Raw genomic sequence first — 19,644 nt, 5'->3', positions numbered from 1 at the left:
CGCCAGGCACGCTCCGCCGGCGGAGCCGCAGGAGCACCCGCGGGGGCGTTCCCGGGGCCGGCCCGGGCGGGGGAGCGGGGAGGGCAGCCGAGCAGCGAGATACATCTATACATACATGTATACCCACGGGCGCATTTCTGCTCCCCGCAGGCCTCGCATCTCATATACTCAGGCAAATGCAGCTGTGGAGCGGGTGGGATTCTCACATAACGCAACGTCCTGCAAAATAAACACCGAGAGTAACGTTTTCTGCGGGTAGCGCCGAGCAGAGTGGCAGTCTGCTGTCGGGAACTGCCCGTTTATCGTTAAGGCTTTGCACTGCAGAGACTTGGAGAGGCTCGGAGAGCCCGCCGAGGCGTGTTGGCATGGGGCTCGGGCTCGGAGGCAAGTCGGTTCTGGGTCTGAACCGGGAGAACGATGCTGGCAGAAATTCAAGGAGCCTCATAGCTACTTAAACGTGAACCGATTGGTAATGTAGCTCTGGCTGGACTGTCCTGTGCGCCCAATATCTGTAAAATAAGGTCATGTCTGCACGTGCATCTTAACCCACTTTCAGAGTCTAAAAAGTGTACTGAAGCAGCTTGTGTGAGATTCTGTTCCTTTAGCATGTTCATTGTAACTGTGTGGACTTGACACATCTAATGGTGTTTTGATTCATCTGAATTCTTTCAGCCCTGCAGAAGTCTAATACATTTAGAAATTCCACCCAGTTCTTGAAGTCTCTTCAGAAGTGCTGGGCTGGCATCCTCTGCATTGTGTTACGCAGACAAAATATAGTCAGTTATAGCCCTGTATATAGCATCGTGTTTTGTTCTTATGAAAATCAGGTATGAACAGTACATTTACATAAACATTGTGCTCTAACAGTATCCCAGGCAGCCATGCGGTCTTTTCACATTGTCATGGTTTAACCCCAACCAGCAACAAAGCCCCACGCAGCCGCTCGCTTACTGTCCCCCGGTGGCATGAGGGAGAGAATCGGAAGAGTAAATGTGAGAAAACTTGTGGGTTGAGATAGGGACAGTTTCATAGGCAAAGCAAAAGCCATGTGTGCAAGCAAAGCAAAACCAGGAATTCATTCCCCACTTCCCATGGGCAGGCAGGTGTTCAGCCATCTCCAGGAAAGCAGGGCTCCATCACATGTAACAGTGACTTAGGAAGACAAACGCCATCACTCCGAACATCCCCCCCTCCTTCCTTCTTCTTCTCCCAGCTTTAAATGCTGAGCATGACATCATATGGTATGGAATATCCCTTTGGTCAGTTGGGGTCAGCTGTCCCGGCTGTGTCCCCTCCCAACTCCTTGTGCACCCCCGGCCTCCTCGCTGGTGGGGTGGGGTGAGAAGCAGCAAAGGCCTTGGCTCTGTGTAAGCACTGCTCAGCAGTAACGAAAACATCCCTGTGTTATCAACACTGTTTGCAGCACAAATCCAAAAACATAGCCCCATATTAGCTACTTTGAAGAAAATTAACTCTACCCCAGCCAAAACCAGCACCTACATCTTTCAAATTTGCTTTTGTAAGTTTTCATACCTCTGCTGATTCTTTTTGGAGCACCAGTCTTTGCAGTGAGGAAGGGAGGGTGCCACATCTGTAGACTAGGGAAGGAGTCATACTACAGCAACCACAGCTGATGCCTGGCAGGTCAGTCTTGACAGCTCCTTGCCTGCAAAAGGTGCATGATGAGGCAAAGTTTGGGAGATGTTTGCTGTTGTTATTTGTAGGTCCTTAACTCATTGCTTGTGAGAAACAGGCAGGGAAGATGAACAGTCACTGCCACTCATTTTCTTGGGGATGGTGGGAAGACGTGTTTACAAGTAGTGCTGCATCCCAGGCACCCCAGCCTCAGATGGTAAAGCTACCCATAGTACAAATTTTTCCAGTCTCTGACACTGAGCCCAACTGGCACTCCACCATACCTGTCAATACTAATCAGCTCTCTTAATCTCTGAAACAAGGTGACCACATCCAAACTTCCTATTGGGTATGGTCCGTGGTAACCCCCAAACCGCATCACAAATTGTTCAGGAGAGCACTTGCTGACCAGGGCAAAACCATGCCAAGGTCAACTTCAGGGTAGAGACAATCGGCTTCCAGTCCCAAGAACATTTGCTGGCACTGTTTAATTCATTAGCATGAATGTAGCCCAAAAGTCCATTAGTGAAAGTGCTTGCAAATGTCACAGATTTTGCCCAGTTGTGCAACAGTATTGTACACTCCCATCTTCCTTTTTTTTTCCTAAGGGCTTGCTATTTAAAGATACTTTTGTATATGTATTTGATCTCTTCTTCTACAAAAATACCGATAAAGGAATCCTACAGCAGGAAGTAAGAGAAGAAATGGATTACTAATATCACAGTTTCATCTGTCCTGAATAGCTTTATCACTGATAAGAAACAGATAAACAGAAATAAGTGTTAGATGCCATTCCTTAACAACATGCAAGCTCCATTTCTTACAGGTATATCCATGTACTCAGAGACAGGTTAAATTAATGGAGGACCATCCTATCACTTGGAGATCTCTGAAGCCCCGAGTCCTCTAAACATACCCCCTTCATTCCTTTCCTAAAGCAACATGGAGTTTCCTCTGCTGAAGTTATACCTCCTTCTGATTCCCTCTGCCTGGTTAGAAGACACTTAAAGGCCCTTTTCATCATTTCATTTCCAAACAGGATATACTACACTGGAGGTACATGTAGAGGGTTTTCATGGTTAAACATACCATTTAGGAATCAAACGTGGTACATAAGCATTTGGTAAGTTCCCAGTTAGCAGAAAACTTAAACACATAATAGCCCACTTCAGCCATAATTTTTAAGAGCATCTAAACAAGGTCTTGATTTTCAAAAATGCTGTGCAGCTGCTAATTCTCGTTGTAACATAAGTTGTGATTTCCCCAAAACATCACTTCAACTCCTACATTCTTTTATCAAATGTGGTCCTTCGGTGCACACAGGGAGTAGTTACACTGTGTGATGGTTCCTGTGAGAAAGCCAGCCCTGGGAACTCCCTCTCCCATTCTCCACTCAGCATCTCCCAGCCCTACTCTGCAGCCTGTGCCATACAGCTCTTTCTGGAGAGAGGTTTACTTCGAATGCAGCTCATTTCAGTGGCTTTGTTTGCAACACAGCCCCACAAGTGGCTATCGGCACAGTATGTCAATAGGAAACTGTGGAGTGCGAGCAGATATGAGGTGAAAGCAGGAAATTTTAAGCCAACTTCAGCCCTATAGCTAGTGTATGCTGTAACTACACCATGTATCTCAAGCCTCCTCTGCACATTCCTCTGCACACAGAGAATAAAAATTACCCAGCAATACCTAGAAAATAAGCATACTTATAGAGAGTTGGGCCAAGCCAATATCCTATTCACGCTCACTATGTGTTAAACTATTTGTTCGGTTGGACTTGACTTGTGCATCAGGTAAGCATAGTTTATCACACAACCTGACCGATTACAGGACCGTTGCACTCCCCCTGCGTTCTCTTCATCTGCTCATTTCCTTTTACGGTTGTCTACACCAGGGTTTCATTATGCTGTTACATGGCACTGTTTAGTTTGACCTAGGTCAGACTGGTAACTCAAAAACAAGCAGCACTTCAGTTTGTGCTAAATTGGTCAAATATAAACTTGGGGGCACCTGGATTTGAAAAGCTTTTGCATACCCACCAGCTTCTGTTATAGAGCACAAAACATCCTCAGCTAAAAAAATACCTGTCCACCCAGAACAGGCCTATGAAACTGCTAGGACATCTGTGTTTAACTAAACAAAAAACCTTAGCTGAGCCATACGTCATTTTCAAGACCATAGAGACAACCATTTGGCAGCGTCTCAGGCCTAAGTGAGTTTTAAATGCCTGGCTCTGACAAACACCGGAGAGACTAATTTGTGCACAAACTGGAAGCAGGGAACTGCACAGCAACTTATTGAGATCACGATGTGAGGGAAATTTGTTTTGGACCTGACTTCTGCATATTAGGAATAATTTTGAAAGAGTATAACCTAGCATGAAAGGATTTAATAATCTTCAACTGCTCCAAGCCAGTGAAGTGGATACTCTGGAGACACAATTTGGGAGGTAAAACAGGTTGTCATTGTGTTTGGCGTGCCAACCAGGGAAGCTAGCTGAAAAATCCCTCTCTGTTCAATTTTCACATTTTGGAGTTAAGCAAGCATTACCAGACTCAGGTATTACATCCATCTGTGATGTTGAAAATTTCACTTTTACCACCTTCACTGCTGCCCAGGAACCTAATTTTGCTGATCCTTCATGGTCTCTTACAAACAGAGCCTGTAAAGGCTGCAAAAATCATCTACAGCACTGGCTACGGTCTCAGGCAGCTAACAGCTGTTGCCTGTTCCTATACAACTCAGTTTAGGTCTAGCCCAGATATATTTATCAGTATCAGCTGAAATCAGACCTTTGAGTTACAGCCTAGGTATACTCTAAGTAAAAATGTGTTCAAGTAAATACAGAGAACCAGAATGGTTCCTTAATGAGTCTGGAAAGCAACTTGTGCCTTGGTAAATAAGAAGAATCACTGCACCTAGTAAGCTCTACTAAGTGAGTGAAGATTGGCTGAAAATAAACACATGCACAACAAGGTCTGCTTTTCTCTAATATCACGTGTAGAAAATAGTACTGTTTAGTAAATGTAAAAACCTAAGCACTACAGTACTTAAAATACTGGGGAAAATCTCAACAAAAAATTATGACAGCAAGGACTTGAATGGTCAATGGCCTGTCCTGCTTTTAGCATTAGGTGGTGAACTTGGCTGGTCAGACATTCAGCTGGATTCAGCAGGCATTCAACCAGATTGTGGTGCAAAGTGTGTTTCCATGAAATGAGGCAAATTCAGGGAAATCTGAAGAGCTATGTTATGCGGAAATTTGAACTAGAAGATCTCTATAGTCTCTTCCAGCGCAATATTCTGTCTTTTCAAAAGCGTAGCCAGTTCCCTTATGCATCACTGAACTCAAGACCTGCAACAAAGCTCCTTTAGGGAATGGATAAATCTTGTAATTAATCTCAGTAGGCTTTGGATGAGGTCCTAGCAGAAACTGTGATTCAGCAGCTCATGGAACTAGGAAGGAAGCAAAAATCTGTTTTATCACTCATAGTGAGTTCACAAGAATTATAGTGAATACTAAAAATAGGTGGGTGGGAGATCATTCTGTGGTAGTAGGAGGGCACATTCTTTGCTTGGATGTAAGCCTGAAGTATTGGCGTTTGCTGGAAAGTACTGACAGGAACATAGGATATAAAGCTCTCCCAGAAGTGCTCAGTAATAAAACTTCTGATGCTGGTTCTGATGATGGAATGTGTCAAAACGTTTTACACTATGCTAACGAAGGGTGTGCCACACACTGAAACTTGCCCTGAGCTATCAGGGTGGAGTTCCATGAAAATCTGGTCTGCACTGCAATTAAGATCTTTTTTTTCCTAGTACCTGAAGACATCTCTCTTGATATATAAATGTTATTTGCAAATTGACTTCCAACTTGAACTGTTACTCCAGGCATAGTGGGAAGGATTCACCTGGTCAAACGTGGACCAACAATTGTCTACAACTAGTTATTTACATTTGCTGGATAAACAATGGAGGCACTTTTCGGACCAGATTTATATGACTCATTAAGATACCAATGTTTGAATAAGCAGACATTCAAAAGTGACCTTCTAAATGAATCAAATGAAATCCCACCCTAAAAGTACCAATTTCTGTTAAATGTCTAAACAGGGAGTCAAGACAAGTAATTGAAATATATGTTGTTATCTCCAGAGCATGTAAGATGACTATAGCTTAAGTGTCCTCACTGAGTATTCAATGAATCAAACGTAAAGATAGATAGACATTAAGTTTGACAAGCTTTGGGTCAGGGCCTGTTTGAAGGTATCAGATTTCGTTTTTACTCATCCAAAGGCTGGCATAAGAACAAGCAAGCAATGTCCAAATAGGAGAAAAGCTTCTTATTTGTTGATATAGCATAAAAAGAGCTTATTATCTTGGAATTATATGCTCATATTTTCATAATATTTTTATTTTTATTATTAAAATACCTGTACACATTTTAACCATAGCCATAAAAAATTAATGTGCTCAAATCTGTAAATATTGTATTATTGCATTATATTAAATGTGTGCTTTGAAATACCCCAACAAAGTAAAGCACTGCCTTTTAGGAAACACATCAAATGTAGAAAGACATCATGGTTAAGGTTTCATGAGGTTTTGAAAGATTCACTTTTAGAAATGAGATTCAGAAAGAAAGGGTATTAAAGAAGGAATGACAAAATTATACTATGGGAAATGTGAAAGTCTAAGGAGCAAATTCACAATCTAGGAGTCTAGATAATCCTCAGTTACCAAGTTCCCTGGCCTTGCAGCCCTTTTGAACTGACTGAGCAGTGCAGAAGGACCATAATGGACTGAAAATTAGGACCTTGCCTCCTGTTTTTCCCAGAACAATAGTTCTTGGCCATTGACGGATCTCACAGAACCATAATGAATTACTGCAAAATGATCCTATGTTCTTGTTACTGATGTGCTGGAGGTCCTCCAAGGTGCAAGTAATTGTAGTGTCCATAACAGGTTTTATGTGTAGCTGAATTTTCAGATTTCCTCTGCAGGTATCCTCAAAGTAGACTCTTGGCTTTACAGAAATCAATGGCACTGAAACCATTGCCTTCTGTGAGGTCAGGACTCAAAATTGTATCCTCCACCTGGCTCAAATCTCTATAACTGATATGAAGAACTGAGTTTTCTTGCATTATTTGCTGCATTTAGCCCCTTAACTTTGATTGATATACTGTATCTTATCTGATACATATGAGCAGAACATTTAAGAAGCAGGTTCACGTAATGCCTTTTTTATTGTGAAGTAGAAGTTATGCCTTAATTTTATTTTATTTTAGCATTTTTCTCTGATTGTAAAATGTTCAACTATACAGTAGAGGCATGTTAAAACATGTAAAAACATGCTGGTTTTATGAAAGTGAGAGAAGTTAAAAACTTTTACAAATGATGACAGGTTGTCCTCAAAAAGCTATTTTCCTAGGGCAGTATTTTTTGCAAATGTATGTGATGAAATTCCATTTACCAAGATTCATTAATCATTTTATCTTAGCTGCCCTTATTCCCTTTACTCTGAGGATTTTCAAAAGGTCTGTGCAACCCCTCCTCATTGCAAATACTGCTGAAATGCCAAGAAAAACCCAATTTTTATTAAACAATTTAGTGTGCATTAACACTATTTCATTTTAAAGAAGGTGAGAATTCCCTGAGGATTTAATTATGTTAAACTATAGCCTATAATTAAACTGTAAATTTCAATTACAGCTTTTAAAAAAAGGAATTTCTAAAACTAGTGTTTCCATAGTGTCACAGAGTAGTATATCACAGCATTCTGGAGTACATGCATTCATGCATTGTAACTTGACTTTTAATTAAGTACATAAAAAACTGGCAGATTTTGTAATGAATGTGTGTTTCTGTAATAGCTATTTACGACATTCATCTACCCATAAAAAAGGGGATGTTAGTACAGCAGTCTGGTTTACAGACCAGTGTATCCCTGTAGGTAGAGGCAGCTTCCTTTCAAAAGCAGACTGCTGTACTAACATCCCCATGTACTAAACATCCCCCCATGTACTAAAGCAAATCCTTGAGCCACACTGCCCAGGTCACAGAAGGCAGGGACTGGGAGAATGCAGAACCACCCACTGTAGGAGAAGATCAGGTTTGAGAATATCTAAGGAACCTGAAGGTGCACAAGTCCATGGGACCTGATGAGTTGCATCCATGGGTCTGGAGGGAACTGGTGGATGAAGTGGCCAGGCCACTCGCCATCATATCTGGGAAGTCCTGGCAGTCCAGCGAAGTTCCCACCAACTGGAAAAGGGGAAACATAACCCCCATTTTTAAGAAGGTTAAAAAGGAAGACCCAGGGAACTACAGGCCGGTCAGTCTCACCTCCATGCCTGGCAAGATTATGGAGCAGACCCTCCTGGAGACTACGCTCAGGCACATGGAAAACAAGGAGGTGATTGGTGACAGCCAACACGGCTTCACAAGGGGCAAATTGTGCCTGACAAACTTGGTGGCCTTCTATGATGGGGTGACAGCGTTGGTGGATAAGGGAAGGGCAACTGACATCATCGACCTGGACTCGTGCAAGGCATTTGACACTGTCCAGCACGACATCCTTGTCTCTAAATTGGAGACACATGGATTCAATGGTTGCACTCAAAGAGTTGTGGTCAACGGCTCAATGTCCAAGTGGAGAATGGTGACAAGTGGCGTTCCTCAGGGGTCGGTACTGGGACCGGCACTGTTCAACATCTTTGTTGGCGACATGGACAGTGGGATTGAGTGCACCCTCAGCAAGTTCGCCGACAACACCAAGCTGTGTGGTGGGGTCGACATGCTGGAGGGAAGGGATGCCATCCAGAGGGACCTTGACAGCTTCAGAGGTGGGCACGTGTGAATTGCGTGAAGTTCAACAAGGCCAAGTGCAAGGTCCTGCATGTGGGTCGGCGCAACCCCAAGCACGACTATAGGCTGGTCGAGGAATGGATTGAAAGCAGCCCCGAGGAGAAGGACTTGGGGGTATTGATTGATGAGAAGCTCAACATGAGCCTGCAGTGTGCGCTTGCAGCCCACAAAGCCAACTGTGTCCTGGGCTGCATCAAGAGAGGTGTGACCAGCAGGTCGAGGGAGGTGATCCTGCCCCTCTACTCCGCTCTTGTGAGACCCCACCTGGAGTGCTGCGTCCAGCTCTGGGGGCCCCAATATAAGAAGGGCATTGAGCTGTTGGAGCGAGTCCACTGGAGGGCCATGAAGCTGATCGGAGGGCTGGAGCACCTCTCCTATGAGGACAGGCTGAGAGAGTTGGGATTGTTCAGCCTGGAGAAAAGGAGGCTCCAGGGAGATCTAATTGCGGCTTTCCAGTACCTGAAGGGGCCTACAGGAAAGATGGTGAGGGACTGTTTATCAGGGAGTGTAGTGACAGGACGAGGGGTAATGGGTTTAAGCTGAAGGAGGGCGGATTTAGATTAGATGTTAGGAAGAAATTCTTTACTGTGAGAGTGGTGAGGTACTGGAACAGGTTGCCCAGAGAGGTGGTGGAGGCCCCATCCCTGGAAGTCTTTAAGGCCAGGTTGGATGGGGCTTTGGGCAGCCTGGTCTAGTGGAGGGTGTCCCTGCCCGCAGCAGGGGGGTTGGAACTAGATGATCTTTGAGGTCCCTTCCAACCCAAACCATTCTGCGATTCTATGATTCTATGACTGACCTGAGAGTGTTGTCCCAGAATTGGGGGTTCATTTACCCGGTGTGCAACACACCAATATACACACAGAGCAGAGGTATTTTATTGCATATTTGCACAGATATGGGTGTCCGTCTTGAGACAGCACACCAAAGCTCCAAATCAGTGGTTATTTATACATACAACATTAATATATTCATCTTTCTAATACATATGTGTTGTTATTCTATTAAATGATTGGTTTAAATTTCTTCGTCTAGCGTGCAAACTGGAACGCATGCTCAGTTCTTTTCTCCGCCTTTATCTTTTGAGTAGGTGGTCCGTGGGTCGGTGGTCGCAATCTCCCCCTGTTGGAATTACTTTTCCCCTAATTTCCTTCTTCTTTGGTAATCCTCAATGATTCTTCAAGGCTTGTTGGTCATACTAACAATTTACCAGTTCTACTTCTTGACAATCACTTCTTAATTAGTACAATTAGATATACATTAGCTAACACAGGGGTAGGACTATACAGTGATCACCCTTAGCAGCAATAGTCTTGGTTACATTTGATTTTACTGTAACAAGAGCAATTCATAATGTAGACAAATCTAATTTCCACATGTGTTGGGTTTGCGTGGCAAGGTTTTGGTAGCGGGGGGGCTACAGGGGTGGCTTCTGTGAGAAGCTGCTAGAAGCTCCCCCTGTGTCTGATAGAGCCAATGCCAGCCGGCTCTAAGACGGGCCCGCCGCTGGCCAAGGCCAAGCCAATCAGCGCCTCTGAGATAACATATTTAAGAAGAAGAAAAACACTTAGAGAGAGAGCTTTTGCAGCCAGAGAGAGGAGTGAGAAGATGTAAGAAACTCTGCAGACACCAAGGTCAGTGCAGAAGGAGGGGGAGGAGGAGCTCCAGGCGCCGGAGCAGAGATCCCCCTGCAGCCCGTGGTGAAGACCATGGTGAAGCAGGCTGTCCCCCTGCAGCCCATGGAGGAAGGATGAGGGGGTGTAGCGATTCCACCTGCAGCCCATGGAGGACCCCACGCCGGAGCAGGTGGAGGCACCTGAAGGAGGCTGCGGCCCGTGGGAAGCCCACGCTGGAGCAAGTTCCAGGCCAGACCGGTGGACCCGTGAAGAGGGGAGCCCACGCCAGGGCAGGTTTGCTGGCAGGACTTGTGACCCCGTGGGGGACACCACGCTGGAGCAGTTTGCTCCTGAAGGTCTGCACCCCGTGAGAGGGACTCCATGCTGGAGCAGGGGAACGATGAGAGGAGTCCTCTCCCTGAGGATGAAGAAGCGGCAGAAACACCGTGAGATGAACTGACCGTAACCCCCATTCCCCGTCCCCCTGTGCCGCTGAGGGGGGGGAAGGTTGAAGCCGGGAGTGAAGTTGAGCCCGGGAAGATGGGAGGGGTGGGGGGAAGTGTTTTAAGAGTTGATTTTATTTTCTCATTCCTCTACTCTGTTTTGCCTAGTAATAAATTAGATGAATTCCCTCTCTAAGTTTGGTCTGTTTTGCTCGTGAGAACAATTAGTGAGTGATCTCTCCCTGTCCTTATCTCGACCCACAAGCATTTCGTTATGCCTTTTCTCCCCTGTTTAGTGAATGAGGGGAGTGCGAGAGCGGCTTTGGTGGGCACCTGGCCTCCAGCCAGGGTCAACCCACCACACCACATTTTATACAAAAGTAAGTCAAGGTGTGGAGACAACGCCCTAACCCAACAGACTAGAGATGCATATTTTAACTCATCAGAGAGAGAAGATTGAGTGGGACCTCTATGACACCTTCATAACAGGTGAGAATAACAGGTGCTGATCTATGGGAGAAAAGAGTAAAAAGAACTAATGGTCAGACATTAAAGTCAATCAAATGCAAATTAGAAATGAGGCATATGCTATCAACAGAGATCTTCCTGAATACACTACCAAGTGCTGGCTGCTGCTTCTTTTTATGTCTTCCCATCAAACCTAAATGCCTTTTTGAAAGTCTCACCCAAGTAATTAAGCTAAATAGAGGGGCAACTTGCTGAAACTCCATACTCCAAGACATACAGAAGATCAGGCTCAGGGATCTCCAGGCAGCATGACAAAAATCCATAAGGTTGCTCTTGAGCCGAGGGACCAAAATCATAGAGAGAGATGAATGTATCCCAGAAAGGACAGAGCAGGGATCTGCTCCCAAGGAAATAAAATAGAATTGACAAGAGGCAAAGAAAAGCGCCTAACGAACAATGGTGGAGGCTAAAGTATTTCAGTCCTGGTTTCCTCCATCTTGACATGTCCAGAAAAGGTTAACATCAGAAAAAGAGAAAACAGAATTAGAAGTAGTTGTTAAAATGAAAAGTTTTTGTAGGATGTGATCTCTTGCAGGACAGCTTTTTTTCTTTCTAAAAATGAAAACCAAACTTTCTACTTGGAAATTGGTCAAAAGCTAAAATTGTGACCATGTTTAAGTTTAGTTTGTCTTCTTCTTAAATCTTAAAAAAAAAAAAAAGAGGAAAAAAATCCTTCACTTTCCAACCAACTCCGCTGTGGTATCAAGAAGCAATAGTTATTTAGAGCAGAGGCAGGTAGACATTAATTATGTAGGTAAAACCTCTCAGAACTTTCATTCTATTTTAGATGACATCCATTTGATAATCACTCACCATGAGAAGGCCAATGGTATCCTGGGGTGCATTAAGAAGAGCATGGCCAGCAGGTCAAGGGAGGTTATCCTCCCCCTCTATTCTGCCCTGGTGAGGCCATATCTGGAGTTCTGTGTTGAGTTCTGGGCTCCCCAGTTCAAGAAAGACAGGGAACTACTGGAGAGAGTCCAGAAGAGGGCTGCAAAGATGATTAGGGGACTGGAGCATCTCTCGTATGAGAAAAGGCTGAGAGAGCTGGGTCTGTTTAGCCTGGAGAAGAGAAGACTGGAAGGGGATCTGATCAATAATTATAAATATCTAAAGGGTGGATGTCAAGAGGATGGGGCCAGACTCTTTTCAGTGGTGCCCAGTGACAGGCCAAGGGGCAACGGGCACAAAGTGGAACACAGGAAGTTCCATCTCAACATGAGGAAAAACTTGCTTTAGCAGGGGGGTTGCACTAAATGATCTCCAGAGGTCCCTTCCAACCCCTATTGTTCTGTGATTCTGTGACAGGCATAGAACAGTCTAGATAGTGTGGTAATCTGGGCCCATTCAAATTAGCTAATTCAGCCAAATATAAAGCCCTAAGCAGTTTTGAGCTGCTTTTCAGTGTTGAGACTTCTCTGCGATTCAGAGAGTCAACCTCATGTTTTGCAAGTTGTCTTTTACATAATCAGTTTCTGTAGCAGCTAAAATGGCTTCTATGGACAGAAGTGATTAAGAGTTATTTTTAAAATATACACTCAAACTATTTATAAAACTTGCACAAAACTTTGTGTTTAGTTTAGACACAGGTAAATACCAGTTGTGTCTCCCTGAGGACTAACTCTTACCACATACTGCCTACAGGAAAGGAGGGAGGGTTAGATGTCCGATCTCAGTAATTGAGAAGGACCTGAGTAAAGGTTTCATGTTTCAAGTCACCAAATAAGCCAATCTCTAAATACACTTAGCCCTTGAGTAATGCCACTTTAGGATATTCATTCACACTGTTCAAAAAGCAACTGTTTGTTCCATTGCCAACCACCCAAAGCGGCAGTCGTGTTTATTTAAATGAAGAGGGTGTGGACCCAAGAGCTACATCTTTCCAAACCTTACTGTAGCAACTGAATGTTTGGAAATTGCTATCACAAGTCTAAAATGTGTCCTATATTGGACAACTTTCTAAGGCCTCCTAGCTATGTTTTTAGGCTAAAGATTCACCCTGTAATTTTTCTGACCACTAACAGCAGTTCTGGAAGTTTCTTCTTCTCTTCTCATTTTGTTCTTTAGCAGCGATTTACTTCGGATATTAAAAAAACCAAACAAACTATATTTAAGACACGTAGTGCACATGATATTTTTTACTCCTGAGAGGGGTCACATGATCACAGGCCCACAGGAAAATTCAGGGCAGAAGGGAGCTCAGGAGGTCATCTAATCCAGCCTGCTGTCCGAGGTGAGCAGGATGAGCAATGAGGTGAGACAAGGTTACTTGGGGTTTTATCCAGAATGATCTTGCAAACCTCCAAGGATTGAGACTGCAAAACCTGGTGGTTAGATGATACAGAGCTCAGAAGTTTGGAATTGGAATTGCATTCCTTACTATGTCTGAAACAGAGCTGTTAAAATTTTCCAACTGCACTTTACTTATGCTGAGCTGCAATGCTTGTACATTCTCATCTTAATTAATGTAAACTACAACCAGGTTGCTATTTGAATGACTACAGTAATTACTACTGCCTTGTTTCCCCTTTTCTAGTAAACAGAAATTTTGACAATAGGACAAAGAGCTCTTCTACGGTGCATAATACAATCAAAACGAGAATTGTTGGTAAGGAAACATGCACATACCATGATACCACTGTTTCGGCGCTCTCAGCAAGGTATGGCAGCATGGTATGTGTTGCACACTAGAAAGAGCTCTGAATGAGCAGGTACGCAGGATTATGTGATAGGTATCAGGCCAAGATTTGATCCAACTGGTATTCAATGTGTATATGGCCAGGCTGTCCCAAGAGTGATCCTGAGCAATGTGTTGACGCTGAGTCAAGCCAGGGCTTACTCCCTGACATAGGTCACAAAGAAAGTATAAATATACATCTATAGTAAAAAATTCTGGCCCTTGAGACTTGATGCCCTCCCAGCAATTAGAAGGAAAAGTACTTGTAGGGTATTTAAACAACATATGAAAGTTATGAAAGACTAGAGGAGACTTTTCCATGCTAGCCAGAAAGAACAGTTTGCCTGCAGCTACCTGAAGTGTAGGGTAGGACAAAGAACAAACCTCACCAAGAAACCGAGAGTTCATAAGGGACATGTTGGCCTACTTAGCTGAGATTTTTTAAGTTTGAATTTAAACATTTGTATTACTTTCCAAATCCCAAGGTGGGAATCGGATTCACTCTTTCAAAATTCAACAGCTTTCAAATCAACATCAAAGGAGATATATCTTTGTTGTTGCAAGAAACTTTGTTTCTTTTTGCTAGGCACACCTAGATACCAAACATCTGAGAATCTTCAGATTTATGCCTTCCTTAGACACCTGCTGGTAAAAAGCAGTAAAGTAATTCTCTATTTCCCCAACCAGTCTCTATTTCCCCAACCCAGAAGGGATCTCACACTGTCGCACACATTTTCAAGTCTCCTAGGTTCACCATCATGCAAGAGACTACCAGTTATTAAGTACCTAATTCATAGGTTCTTACCTTAATTGGCATATTGTGTTCCTTGAGCATAAAAAAGTGCATCATCCTGTCCTGCATGATGGGTTGCATCCAGCTTTTTGAGTTCTCTGTAAAAATTATTTACTTAGCTATTGGCAAGAGAAACGTATTTTTCAGGATCTCTCATTACACATAATGCAGTTTTGTACATATCAGCACTTCTAAGATTAAGTAAGGCTTCTTTGCCACTGGAAATATCTTTAAAAAGTTTTATCATTAACTTTCACTACAGAGTCTGCATTCAAAGAAAGAGTTAGAAAACACTTAAGTGACAGCTGCAGCATGTTCTTAGGCATTTCCAGGCAAATCCAGCTACCAATAAATATGCCAGCAGGCTTTCCCAGCAGGAACAGAACAAAACTCTACTGAGATAACCTGTGAGATACCAACATCTTTTATCCTCATCATTTAATTTTTCATGACAGGATAACTCAGATTAATTTTGTTTTGCCATAGACATGAACAGCATCAATATTGCAATATTATAATGCACCACATCATGGGGTGGAAGCTCTTGAAAGAATCATTCTAGCCTGGCACCAGGCAGGTATAAAGACATGGTTTCGCAAGACTGAGCCACACAGCTGAAAGCATAAGTCCAACATTTATGCACACCATTGGAATTGATAAAATATACCCCCCCAAACATGTAAATCCCTAATATTTCAGCACTCTACTCTCCACTAGTAAAATACCTTAAAAGCCAACGTTTCTGTGGCTAGGCATGTGCACAGGGAGAGGTAAGCCTTCACCAGGGATTCAGAAGATAAGCATTTCTTCTCACAGCATGCTTAGTGTAAGACTGTAAAAGCATACCTCTGTCCATAGATGTAATTCAGCTGTGGAATTCCTTGCCACAGGGCATGTGGATACTGAATTTTACATGGGTTTAAAAACAGATGGCATAAATTCATGACAGAAATCTGTCAGGGACTAATCTATACAGAGGTACCACATCCAGCTCAGGAAGGGCCTGAGTCACCAGTCAGTGTATTCAAACATGCAGAGACTATTCAGAGGATGTATCACCCTGTGTTTGGTCTGTACATGTCCTTCCCTCAGCATTTGCAATTGACTGCTGGGAGAGACAAGATACTGAGGGAAATGGACCGTTCGTCTGACACACTATAGTTATTCATATGTTTTTATAAGCCCATTGACAAAAGAATTGCTCTTAGTGAGCTCTCACGCATCCCTTAGTAGTCCATATAGTTACAGCCAAGTGTTTAAAGCCATTAACCCAGCAAATACAGACATCATCCACAGGCCTGAGGGGCAGCACTGATGGGGAATCTCTTCTTTTCCCCAAGGACATTCATGGCTTCTATACATAAGGAAACAAATATAGTTAAAAAGAAAGAAGATTCTGCAAAGCCCACCCCCTGACCCCCCACCCCGGTTCAGCATTCACTGCAGAAGTAAAACTAAATGCCACTAGCAGAGGAGAAATATGAATCTGTGTTTCCACATACAGATGAGTGTCCTGAACACAGGCCAGCTGTTTAATAGGAAATGTCCAGCATCATAGCTACTCCCTTTTCCTTTAGGGAGGATATGTTTAAGGGAGTCTAGACATCAAGATTGCCTATATTTCCAATCTATACTTCCACCAGCTATCACAACACTAACATTTAAGTAATACAAAGCCTAAGTCACTTCTGTGAATCCAGTTGAGTGTTGCCACATAACCCAGAGGAGTACTTTGTGGAGGACGCAATACATGCTTGCTTTCTTTCATATGAAAACAATGCTGCTGACTGAGGAAAGTCCCAAGCTTTCTGCTGTCATGGCCAATGGCGAAAATTGAACCGCATGGAGTGCCTCTGCTAAGCAATGATAAGAAGAGCGCGCATGATGAATGTCTCCCCTCCCAACATAAACCCCCAGGCAAGAATATCCATGGCGACAGGGAGCCCTGAGGCATTTGCAGCAGACAGAATATTTCCAGACAAATGAAAACACATTGTACTGCCAGAGTCACACAAATCATTTCTGATTTGGTCAGCATCATCTTATGCATGATTTAGTAATGATTTTGTATTCAGCTCTACAGTAGAAGGACTGCAAAGCTATAGGTATCCTAATTCTTGTCCTTTTTGACTGACTGTAACTTGCTACCTTGTGAGAAACGTGAGATTTTTTTTGCTTGGATATGCACACGCATATCTACTTTTCTTGTCCCAATGATCTGATACCTTAACTTTATATTCTTCCATTTTGTAAATTATTGGTCTAAAACATAAATATCCTTGTTAGCATAACATAAAAATGCTGTATACTGTACTGCATATAAGGAGACTTAGACAAACTTAAAAGTAGATATTTCAATCTTCACTCATTGAACTCTGCTTATGTTACTTCCAGTTATTTAAGAATAACCAGGTGATTCTTATATTGTGAGTACAAGCTGTATTTCTCTTGAAAATCAAGTCTTCGAAAGTCAGATTCTTGAAAAGGGCCTAAGTAAATACTGGTGTATTGTCATACGAATTTAAAAAGACTGATGAATGATGTAGGAAACCAGAAACAAACAACTATAATTATATCCCATAAAACTTCATAACCTAACAGAAGAGACATTACGTTACTCCGTGAGGGAATGCTGTGACTTAGGGTAGCACCACTGATACATTTTCCCAGGCAGCCGCCTTCCATCTTCTAACATTTAAGGTTGAGGGTTGCTGCTTAGTATTGGCAGTGTTAAACAGTTTAAAACATAAAATAAACCACAGACATCTTCCTATATCACGACAGCTGTAACCCGTCTGCACGGCTGAATGGGTATGAGAGCTTGCCCTAAGGAGCCATGGCACTGGAGGGAAGAAGGCTGGGGTTTGTCCTAAGACCCAGGCACCGTGCAAGGTTTCTTCTCCCATCTGGACTTGAGAGGAAAGAGAGCCATCTGCTGCTCTACACGGGACATGCTGCAGCACGTCGTTTTAGTTTGATGATGTGAAATGTCAGGGTGGGATTTAGGGAACGAAGGGCAAACCTTTGATGTTCTCCTCTCACATGCTGTGGAGCCAGATGACAAGGGAAGTGGGGTGCTGAGCAGTGCTGTCTCCCACCTCCGGAGCCTCGCACAGAGCATGGCTGCATCCGGCATTGAAAGTAACCAGAGCAAAAGTGGTTGAAGACAACAGTCCTTTTTTAGAAATAAAAATAAATTAAGACAGAAAAGACTTCAAACACTTTACATCAGGACTGCATCACAAGTATGACACAGAGACTGGCAGAACAGATCACAGGCTTCAACCAGTATTGCCTGCTAGACTGGTCAGAGGCAAACCATGCATATTTGCATATAGCTATATACAAAGTCAGGGAACAGGAATGGTGTTCTTATCTGCTGTGACAAAGGTCACTGCTCCTCACACACTCCTGAACCTGTATTTATGGGTGTCACCTGATGACTCTGGGGCTGCAGCCACGCAATCAAGCTGCTCTTGGTGCAGCACGTCACTAAGTAAGGAAGATTCACTCACCAGTGGGGGTCTGCAAGATCCAAGAAGGAGGCAGCAGGCCAGAGAAATCAACGTTCCTTGCTACTGCAAGGTTTGTTGGCAACATCTCATACTGAGAGTGTAGGTAGATTTAAGATACAACTTGCCTTAATGAGAAGAAATAAGAGAAGTAAAAAAAGAGGAAGCCTAGGAAAAGCTTTGTTGATTGTTGCAGCTCCTGAAGTCCCCTGTCCTCCCTGTGTTATGATGAGGGGAGTCTACTGAGCACTTAGGGTTCAACCTATGGATGGAAGTGATCATACTCATGACCCTGTGCAGCACATCAGACCCCCCCAAGGCTTCCTTCCTCGTGGGCTGGGTGCTACCGCACTGGGGTCTCTTTCTGGTGGTATGTACAGGATAGCCAGGATGGGTACAGCATGTGTGAAATGCAAAGCTACAGTCTTCGAGTACCACAGACCAAATCTCCACTTCTCATAAAATGTTGCAAACTATGTTTGATGTGTGTTTTGTTAGAATAAAGCAATTGGCTTTCATTCTGTCATTTTGGCTAGAAGAGTAACTTCCAGGTAAGTTTGACTCACAGAAGACACTCTTAGGCTAAATTTCAGAACCAGAACAGAAATCCTGGTTTGCTTCACATGTTCGCATAGATGTCGTACTGTATGACCAGCACACTGCCGCAATCATTCTATTGATACTTGCAAAATCAGTATATCTACCTTGTGCAAAACGATATAGCTGAATATGCTGCTAGGAATCTTTTACATTCTTCCAGTTTCCAGTACGCAAAATTTTCCAGACGGTTATTTACACATCAGTATGATGGCATGGGAATCTAGCAAAGCCTAAGGTTGCAGCAGATGACCGGTGGGATCGTCAGAATGACTCAGCACTCAGCCCTGGCAAGGGCACAGATGCTCCTCTGTAAAAGCCTGTAAAACTAAAGACCTCTACCCTGTTGTTAGCTTTGACTGAGGTTGAAAACCACCGATTCTGAGACAAAAAGCTCTATTACATATGCTATGCTGCTTATTCATTTATACTGGTGCATTTTAAGGCCTCACTCCAGGAATCAAGCACTCCACACGCACACAGAATAAAAAGGTCCTGTGCTGCAGATACTGCAATTTATTGTTACGATGCTGCTCAAGTGACATTGCAGTAGTCACAGAGAAATCTAACCCCTGCACTGTGAGTCTTCCCCATTGGGACATGGCTGCCACAGTTCACCTGCACCCAGAAGGCGCTCACCGTTGCTCACGCACAGCTACGTATGGTCTCCATACCATGGCCACCTGCCACCGTGCCAAGGAGCCTTCAACATGTAACTGGCGCTCCTTTGTGCCATGCAACCTGCAGCTTTTATATCAGAGCAAAGCTCTGGAAGTGTTTAAGACCAGGCTGGATGAGGCTTTGGGCAACCTGGTCTAGTGGAGGGTGTCCCTGCCCATGGCAGGGGGGTTGGAACTAGATGATCTTTGAGGTCCCTTCCAACCCAAACCATTCTATGATTCTATGAAAGCTCAAAGCACACTCACAGCCGCCACTTCATTGCGGCGGCCACGGAAGGGCAGGCGGTGCGGGGAAGGGAAAG

The sequence above is a fragment of the Grus americana genome, chromosome 3 (genome assembly GCF_028858705.1).
Source record: "Grus americana isolate bGruAme1 chromosome 3, bGruAme1.mat, whole genome shotgun sequence".
NCBI classification, from domain to species: Eukaryota; Metazoa; Chordata; class Aves; order Gruiformes; family Gruidae; genus Grus; species Grus americana.
Note: the sequence above shows the minus strand (reverse complement) of the source record.